We start from the raw sequence: 9252 nt of genomic DNA on the forward strand, positions 1-9252 counted from the left end.
AGCTCATGAGTGAAGGGAGAAAAAATTATCATGGCGGCGTGAGTGGTGGGTTGGAAGACTGTGTGGGATGTTGAGAAGCAATGGGGTTCAGGGCTGCACAGGGGCCGGACTGATGTTGCCCATGTGGGAGTTTCAGGGGTGGGGCTCTGGGACAAGTTGGTGATATTATTTTTATAGTTCCAAGGAGTCTGGGCTGACCTCTTGGCTTGGCAGATTGCCATCATTTCAGCTTTCTGTGAAGGGGCCCCTCGCGGGGAGAAGAGAACATGCTGATGCTGGTTAAATTGAGGGTTCTCAGCTGCTTGCCTAAGACTTTTAGTTTCTCCCAAGCCCCTACCCCTTCCAGGATCCCAGTGGAGTCTGCTGGTTTCCTGTCTCATTGGGAGCAATGGGAGTTTAGGAATAGTCCAACATGTTAATATTCAGAAAAATAAGAGATGGAAATGCTGCCACTATTAAAGACTCTGAATCTCACAAGGTATGCTGGACATACTGCAAAAATGTGCCAACTCATTTGGACCTAGAGTCAGTAGTAGCAATTAGCACAGGTCCAGCCTTAAGACTCCTGCCTCTCCTTGTAAAATGGTGCACATTGTAAAAAGGTTTCGTCTTCATTTTCATTCCAATATCAGTATTATGCACAGTCGTTGTGAATGAAGCTCCCTAAATTGATTTGGGAAGTACATAGGTAAAGAGACGGATCTGTCGGGGGATGAGGGGCGAAGAAGAGGTTTTCTCATTACCTTCCAACCTCACCTGACTTCACTGCCAATGGAAAATTCCTTTGGGATTATGAAAAAGATCAGTTATGACTCAGATATAGTCTTCCCCCCCGCCCCCCATCTTCTCTCCACCATGGAGCTATCTTCAACTGAGCTACATTACCAAAATGAAAGTTTAGAGTCTCATTTAAAGTTTGTTCTTAGAGAATTTTAAAACATCAAGTTCCAGTAGATTTGAGAAATGGGGGAGGTAGGAAGAAGGAGGAGGAGGAGGAGAAGGAAGAGAGAGACCCAAATCACACACAGGTAGTTCAGGAACATAGGTGTTGTTTTGTGTGGGTCAAGAAGATGTCAAATTTAGGAAACTAACCAAAAGAGTTAAGATAAATCCCAGGCTTTTTCTTTTTTTTTCAGTGCGAGAAATACTGTTACCTGTGGTCCCTTGGGGCAACTAATAACCGTACAGCAATGTCCTGGGGACAAGGTGGGTGAGATAAGTCTACCTGGCACAGCCTAACAAGTTCTGCATTCTGTGCATACCTCACGGCAGAGTTTTCTTTAACAAAACTATCACCAAATCCTTGCACTTGCTTGGGGCTCTGCAGATAAAACTTTTTCTCTTTTCTTCCTTTTTTTTTTCTCTAAAGTTTAATTTAGAACAAGAGTGAATACTTTTGCACATCTATAAGGTAGACGTGTTTTGATAATCAATGCCACCCAAATTCAGCTCTACCGATATTATCCCAAATGGGACATGTTTTTTCTAACAAAGCTATCGGCATGAGTAAAGGACTGTGATTACATAGAATCAAAGGAAAGGCAAGGCCCCCAATCCCAACCCTTAGACTAATTCACATCACGGGATTTAAAATCACATCATCCAGTCCGCGAATGCAGTGGTTCTTAACTTGGCTTCCCATCAGAATCCCAGGGGCTCTTTGAAAGGAAACCCCTAGAACTAGATTGTACCCTTGCTGAGTGTCTGGGGGTGGGACCCAGGCATCAGGATTTTTTAAAACTTCCCAGGTGACTCCCATGTGCAGCCAAGGTAGATTACAACTGCTCCAGAGGCCGGTAACAATTATCCGCAAGTTCCTCAGCCTATACGTCCCGCTAAGAATGGGGGATCTGATGGGTGCTGCTGGCTCTCGTTGATCCTATCTTTCACTCTGCTCAAGCACTCCATATGTTACCAACTTTGAGTGCAATTTTGAGCCTTTCCATATGCCTTAGTGATTTTTAGAGCACTATTTAATCAGGCAAATACCAGCAAAGAGAGAAAAGATGGAAAAAGAAATTTCCATGAGGCATGATACGCATAAATAAAATAAGTGGGGGGAAAAACTCTCAGGTTTAAAAGTATGAGAAGTCAAAGCCTGTGAAATTTTATTTACACAAAAGAAGAACTATGTTTTAAAGGGACTGATTTAAACATGTTTTTCAGCTTTTCCTATTCCTTGAACATGAAATTGCTGCCAACTCCTAACAATTTAAGATGGGTAATTATTAGATAAACACTCTTTACCTTTCCCCCAAAACCAAAGAGCCAAGTTCCCCATTTTATTTATGGTAAACCAGATTACTTTCAGTTTAAGAACATTGGCAGCTCCCAAAAACAGATTATAGATATGCCAGCAGGAAAGTAGGAGCTGTACGAAGTCATTACAAAAAGCCCCCAAAGAAAGTAAGACGATAAAAACAACAATAGAAAAACGATAAAATACAAAGAAAAATAAGAAAATGCCAGGTATTTCCAGCCTCCCTCTGAAATGTGACCTGTGCTCTACTTTCGGCATAAAATAGAAGCAGAGACCATGGCTCAATGGGTATCACAGGCGAAGCTGGTGCGGCCAGTTTGGGGGCAGGTCTGGGTTCCAAGAAGGGAGAGATCAGTTAGCAACTTGCTGGGATTACAACCATGTCTTGGTCTTCCTGCAGGTCGGTTGTTAAAAATGGCACAACGGAAATGGTCCAATGTGGTCTTACAGAAATGACTTGTTTGTCACCACATTTCGAAACAAACCACTCAGAGTCCCAGGCCCCGGGGCTGGGAAATCAGAGGTTGGTGGCCAGCACCCAGGCAAGGAACCTGTATCTGTGAGGTGAGACGGGGGGACGCAGGCTCTCTAGCCTGGAAGCTTCTGCACTATTGAGTCTTCTCATAGTCAGCTCGAGGGTTTTTGTTTGACTTCAGATCCATCCTGAGCTGGTTTTTATTCTTTGGTTTCTGGGGCTGCTGTGAGGCCTCCCTGCAGAAGCAGAAGCAGAGCAGCCTTCTCAGGTGTCACTCTCTGCACAGACCCATCCGGATCCTCAGGCTCCTCCTGGCTGGGCTCATTTTCCTGACCGTGGAAGTCTGGAGAAGTATCATTTTCCACCCCACTTCTTGGTCCCCTCTTTCAATGAGCTGGTCCTGAACTCTTGCCAATATACTTATTGCAACTGTTCATGGATTAGAAGAATTGACATCATTAAAATGTCCGTACTGTACTACCCAAACTTCCGGTTCCTTCCATCATGTTTTGCTACTGGAGTTTCTTTGGTTGGTCGGCTACCTATCCCAGCCACGAATAATATTGCCATACACCTGCGTGTCTTCCAGGTAGCTTTCTTCAAAAGCATAGCTCTGTCTCTCCAAGTTTGCCAGTCCAGCACAAGTTCTGCCAGCACCCGCAGGGTGTCCCGATCTGCCCCGGCGCTGCCCTGCTGTGTATCAGCACGTTAGGTTGAGTAAAATGTTTTCTCTTTTTATTGGAAGGCCAAGGTAAAGGTAAAAATTTTAATACTCCTTAAGTGGTTAATAATTCAAGTTGCAAGGAAACAAATATAAATGCTGCAGTGTATGCATTTTTTAAAAGCCAAGTCATACAGAAAGTATTTGGTTTGGCTCAATGAAATCTTTATAAGGACTAGATTAATCCTGATTTATTTCATCCCGCGTCATGGTGGTCTCCACTCAAGGCTGACTCAGACATCTCTGCAAATATAACCAGTTACTTGCCCTCAGCCTACAGCTGCACCATAGGAACCTATTTCACATTATTATATGACTGAAATGATACTAGATTATAACTGAGTGTGAGGAATTGAACTCCTTAGGATTTTATGCAATAAACAATGGACATCTCTATTCCTTATTTTATGAAAGACCTAGCTGTGGGCCATTTTTGGGGCTAATGATCTAAGGTCATAGGTTAGCTCCATCAGAATTTTTCACCTACAGTCTGGTTTTTCCTGTTGACTCTAGACCTCTGAAGATAACGTATCTATTGTCTTTGTGTCACCTATACCTGTCACAATTCCTGACAAGTAGGCTCTTGTTGAGTAAATGAGTGTTAGGTTGGCTTTCCAGTAACAGTAGCAGTCTTTGTTCTCACTACAGAATAAGTTCAGCTTAAGTGCACCTCAGCTAACTTAACCTTTCTTGAAATACTGCCTTAAACACTTCCAGCCAAACCAAACCAATTTCAATAGTACAGGAGACCAAATGAGGTTTCAGTAATGGTGACCTACAAGAGTTGTTAGAGACAGGTCAAGTTATGGGAAACAAATGCTGAAGGCTTAAGAGAAACAGGAATGGAGGCGGAGTCTGAATGAAATCATAAAAAAGTCAGCTACAAACAACTATATGGCAACAAATTGGACAATGTGGGTGAAATGTACAAACATATAATCTTCCAAAACTCAATCAGGAAGAATCAGAAAAACCCGAACAGACCAATAACAACTAATGAAATGAAGCAGTAATAAAAAATACTCTAAGCAAACGAAAGTCCTGGACTAGACGGCTTCACAGGGGAATTTCACCAAACATCCAAAGAAGAACTAACACCTCTCCTCCTCAAACTATTCCAAAAAAATCAAGAAGGAAGACTTCCAAGCTCTTTTATAAGGCCAGCATTTTCCTAATTCCAAAACCAGATAAAGCTACGATAAAGGATGAAAATTATAGGCCAATATCCCTGATGAAAATAGATGCTAAAATTCTCAACAAAATGTTAGTAAATCAGATCCTACAATGTGATTATACACTATGACCAAATGGGATTTATTCCAGGGATGCAAGGCCGGTAAAATATTAACAAATCAATAAATGAACATAAACAATATGGAAGCTAAAAATCATATGATTATATCAATAGATCCAGAAAAGCATTTGCCAAAATCCAATACCCGTTTGTGATAAAAACTCTCAGCAAAGTGGGAATAGAGGGATCATACCACAACATAATAAAGGCCATATATAACAAACCCACAGCCAACATCATACTCAATGGGCAAACACTAAAAGCATTTCCCTTAAGAAAAGGGACGTCCACTTTCATCACTCTTATTCTACGTACTCCTGGAAGTCCTAGACACAGTAATCAGATAAGAAGAAAAAAGTAAAAGACATCTACATTGGAAAGGAGGAAAGTAAAACGGTCCTCCTTATTTGCAGATGATGATGTTGTACATAGAAAACCCTGAAGACTGCACCAAAAAACTACTAGATTTCATAAATGAATTCCATAAAATAGCAGGGTACAAAATTAACATCCAGAAATCGATGGCATTTTAATAAAACAATAAACTCTCAGAAAGAGAAACTAAAAAAACAATCCCATTTACCATTGTAATAATAAAAAATAAGATACCTTGGAATAAACTTAAACAAGGAGATAAAAGACCTGTACTCAGAATACTAAAGGACATTGAAAAAAGAAAAAGAGGCCCTAATCGGTTTGGCTCAGTGGATAGAGTGTTGGCCTGTGGAGTGAAAAGTCCCAGGTTTGATTCCGGTCAAGGGCATGTACCTTGGTTGCGGGCAACATCCCTAGTAGCGGATGTGCAGGAGGCAGCTGATTGATGTTTCTGACAAACTATTATACAAAGCCATTTTAATCAAAACAGCTTGGTACTGGCACAAGAACAGGCAAATAGATCAATGGAACAGAACAGAGACCCCAGAAATCAATCCATGCCATTATAACCAATTAATATTCCGCAAAGGAGGCAAGAACATACAATGGTAAAATTGGACAGGTACATCCAAAAAGATGAAACTATACCACCAAACTATACCATACACAAGAATAAACTCAAAATGGATAAAAGACTTAAGTGTAAGTTGTGAAACCATAAAAATCCTAGAAGAAAAGAGAGGCAGTAAAATCTTGGACATGTCATGTGGCAGTATTTTCATGAATACATGCATCTCCTAGGGCAGTGATGGCGAGCCTTTTGAGCTCGGAAAACAAAGATTTATATTTATTTTATATATTTAAATGCCATTTAAAAAGAAAAATCAACCAAAAAAATGAGTTTGTGTGTCACATCTGACATGCGTGTCATAGGTTCGCCATCACTGTCCTAGGGCAAGAGAAACAAAGGAAAAAAAATAAACAAATGGAACTACATCAAAATAAAAACTTCTGTACAGAAAAAGAAATCATAAACAAAATGAAAAGGGAACCCTCTCTATGGAAGAACATATTTGCCAATGATACATTTGATAAGGGCTTAATTTTCAAAATATATAAAGAACTTATACAACTCAACACCAGGAAGACAAACAATCCAATTAAAAAATGGGCAAAGAACCTGAATAGACACTTCTCCAAAGAGGACATACAGAAGGTCAATAGATATATGAAAAGATGCTCAAAGTCACTAATCATCAGAGAAATGCAAATCAAAACAAAAATGAGGTATCACCTCACACCAGCCAGAATGGCTACCATCAATAAATCAACAAACAGCAAGTGCTGGTGAAGATGTGGAGAAAAGGGAACCCTAGTACACGCTGGTGGGCATGCAGACTGATGCAACTACTGTGAAAAACAGTATGGAATTTCCTAAAAGAATTAAAAATGGAACTGCTGTTTGACCCAGCAATCCTACTTGTGGGAATATATGACAAGAACCCAAAAATGCCAATCAGAAAGAATAGATGCACCCCCATGTTCATAAAAGTGTTATTTAAAATAGCTAAGATCCGGAAACAGCCAAGTGCCCATCGGTAGATGAATGGATAAGAAAAGCTGTGGTACATTTACACAATGGAATACCATACAGTTGTAAAAAAGAAGGATCTCTTACCTTTTGTAATAACATGGATGGACTTGGATATCATTTTGCTAAGTCAAATAAGCCAGTTAGAGAAAGACAAATAGCACACCATCTCACTTACATGTGGAATCTAATGAATAAAACAAACTGATGAACAAAGTAGGTCCAGAGGCATGGATGCATGGAACAGACTGACAGATCTCCGGGGGGAAGAGGGGATACTGGTAGGAGGATAGGAAGAGATTAACTAAAGATCATATATGTGTATATGCATAGCTCATGGACACAGAAATAATGTGGTGAGAGCCTGGGGTGGGGTGGGGGTTGGGTGGAGGGGAAAATGGGGGACATCTATAATCCTGTCAACAACAACAACAAAAAAGAATAAAAAAATTCAGAATTAGAGCCCTCACTGCTGCCTGCCGCGGGCACCATCACTGGAACTCTGACAACAGGACACTGGGCCAAATTGGAGCAAAAGACAGGTTGGTTTTCAAATTTGATGCTGGTAACCTTTAATATGTAATGGCTGTTTTCACAATTAACCTTCATTAAGATGTCATTTAATAGTTATCACAGTAAAAATATTTTCCAGGGGGTTATACTGAGTGTTGTGGTTCACCTGTCCATTTCTTCCAGTAGACTTGTGATTGAATTAGATGGGATCCCACTGCTTGTTGCAGGACCGGGCAATTGTTTTAAAACGGTTGTGCACGGCTGCTTCGGCACGGCATTGGCGCCCATCAAGCCAGCAGGCTTTCCCAGAAAGAAAGCTTCTAACCCGACTGGAAATTGAAACACATTCTGAGAGCAACAACATTCTGTGAATTTTATTTGCCTCAACATATAGGTTGAAAACTGTCTGAGAATCTCTTTATACTATATTCTAGAGAGTATCACTTAAAAAGAAAACTTCCCAACATTTCTCAAGAAACCTCATCAAAGTAGAAGTGTGAAATAGTCCCTATGGGTGGATAGAAGGGTCCTAAAACAAGGTAATGCCTCAGCACATACCTGCTTAGAAGGGCCATGAACGTGAGGGGAACAAGTGGGTATAAGAAGTTATAGGCTATTGTCACTTGATGTGGGTGGTGTACCTTATCCCATGTTTTTAAAACATTTTTAATTTGGGAATTAACCCTTTAGAAAGATTTGGTCACAGCTTAAAAAATTTTCAGTCTCTGACTTCAGTGGTGGAGGTGGTGCCCTGGCTGGTCATTCAGATCAGGGGGTTGGCTTTGGTGGAGATTCAGGGGAGCTCTCCATTGAGGAGCCTCCATATAAAGAAAATCCTCACCCAAGGATATTTTTTTTCCCCATTGATTTTCAGACAGAGTGGAAGAGAGAGGGAGAGACACACACTGGGGGGGGGGGGGGAGAGAGAGAGAGAGAGAGAGAGAGAGAGAGAGAAACATCAATGTGAGAGAGCCACATCGGTGCCCTGACCGGGGCTAGGGATTGAACCTGTCACCAAGGTAGGTGCCCTTGATTGGGAATCGAACTCGTGACCCTTCAGTCCACAGGCGATGCTCTAATCACTGAGCCAAAATGGTCAGGGCCAGGAGCCTCCATTTTTCATTCTGACTTTTAAAATTTTCTAAATCAAAACATGGTACATGTGAAATTTAAAGATGATGCTGGGCTTAGTTATGCAAGTCAACTCTAAATTACAATTTGGTGTTTTTCTCACCAAACCTTTCTTTTCCTTGTCAAATACTGACATCTCATACAAAGAAGTTTATTAGATTGTTTATTTCTAAATTTCCTTTCAATTGCTGTTGATGTTCCATTCTGCATGGCTCCACTCGCCTATTCTGTGTGTGCTCTTTGGGTGATTTCTTCCTACCATTCTTAAGTATTTCTCTCTCTGTGACTTGGCACACCCTGGACACTTTGTCTAGAGCCTGCACTCTTCCCTCCAAACCGTTGAGTCCTACTCATCCCTTAGGACAATCCCAGGTACGAGCACACCCAGGATCTTTCCATGACCCCACCAGTCTGGGCTGGATGCCTTCCTCAGTGTTTGTTGGCCATTGCCTACCAGTACACTGTAAGCCCTGCAAGAGCAGAGACTCAACCACATGGCCAAATACCCATGCATATTTGTTCAATGGATTGATGAATTATTGACAAAAAGAATTTTCCAGAAGTTTTTTAAAAAAATTCTATGCTCCGTAATGTTTAAGCCAAATGTAAACAAGACATATATATATGTTTAAATTTGGTTTCATGATATATGTCAACCAGGTTTAACCATGATCAAATAATACAAAGTGTATATAGAGAACCAAGATGGCAGCATAGGTTAACGCCGGAGATTGCTGCTTCGAACAACCAATTCAAATTACCCCTGAAACAGGCAACGGACACCATCCAGAAACACAGGAGGGCTGGCTGAGTGGAAATTCTACAACTAGGAGTAAAGAGAATATCATACCCAGACTCAGAGGAGGCGCAGTGCTGAAGTGAAATTCTCAGG

General features: G+C 41.0%; 1 protein-coding gene and 1 pseudogene across 1 annotated transcript in view; both read right to left on the reverse strand.

The window, feature by feature from the left end:
• Window positions 1-9252, reverse strand: part of LOC107184854 (membrane-associated guanylate kinase, WW and PDZ domain-containing protein 2-like) — a 54963-nt gene that overhangs the window by 15035 nt on the left and 30676 nt on the right. The gene's annotated exons all lie outside the window — the stretch shown is intronic.
• Window positions 2869-9252, reverse strand: part of LOC102771600 — an 11189-nt pseudogene continuing 4805 nt past the window's right edge.

Source organism: Myotis davidii, unplaced genomic scaffold (assembly GCF_000327345.1).
Source record: "Myotis davidii unplaced genomic scaffold, ASM32734v1 scaffold125, whole genome shotgun sequence".
NCBI classification, from domain to species: domain Eukaryota; kingdom Metazoa; phylum Chordata; class Mammalia; order Chiroptera; family Vespertilionidae; genus Myotis; species Myotis davidii.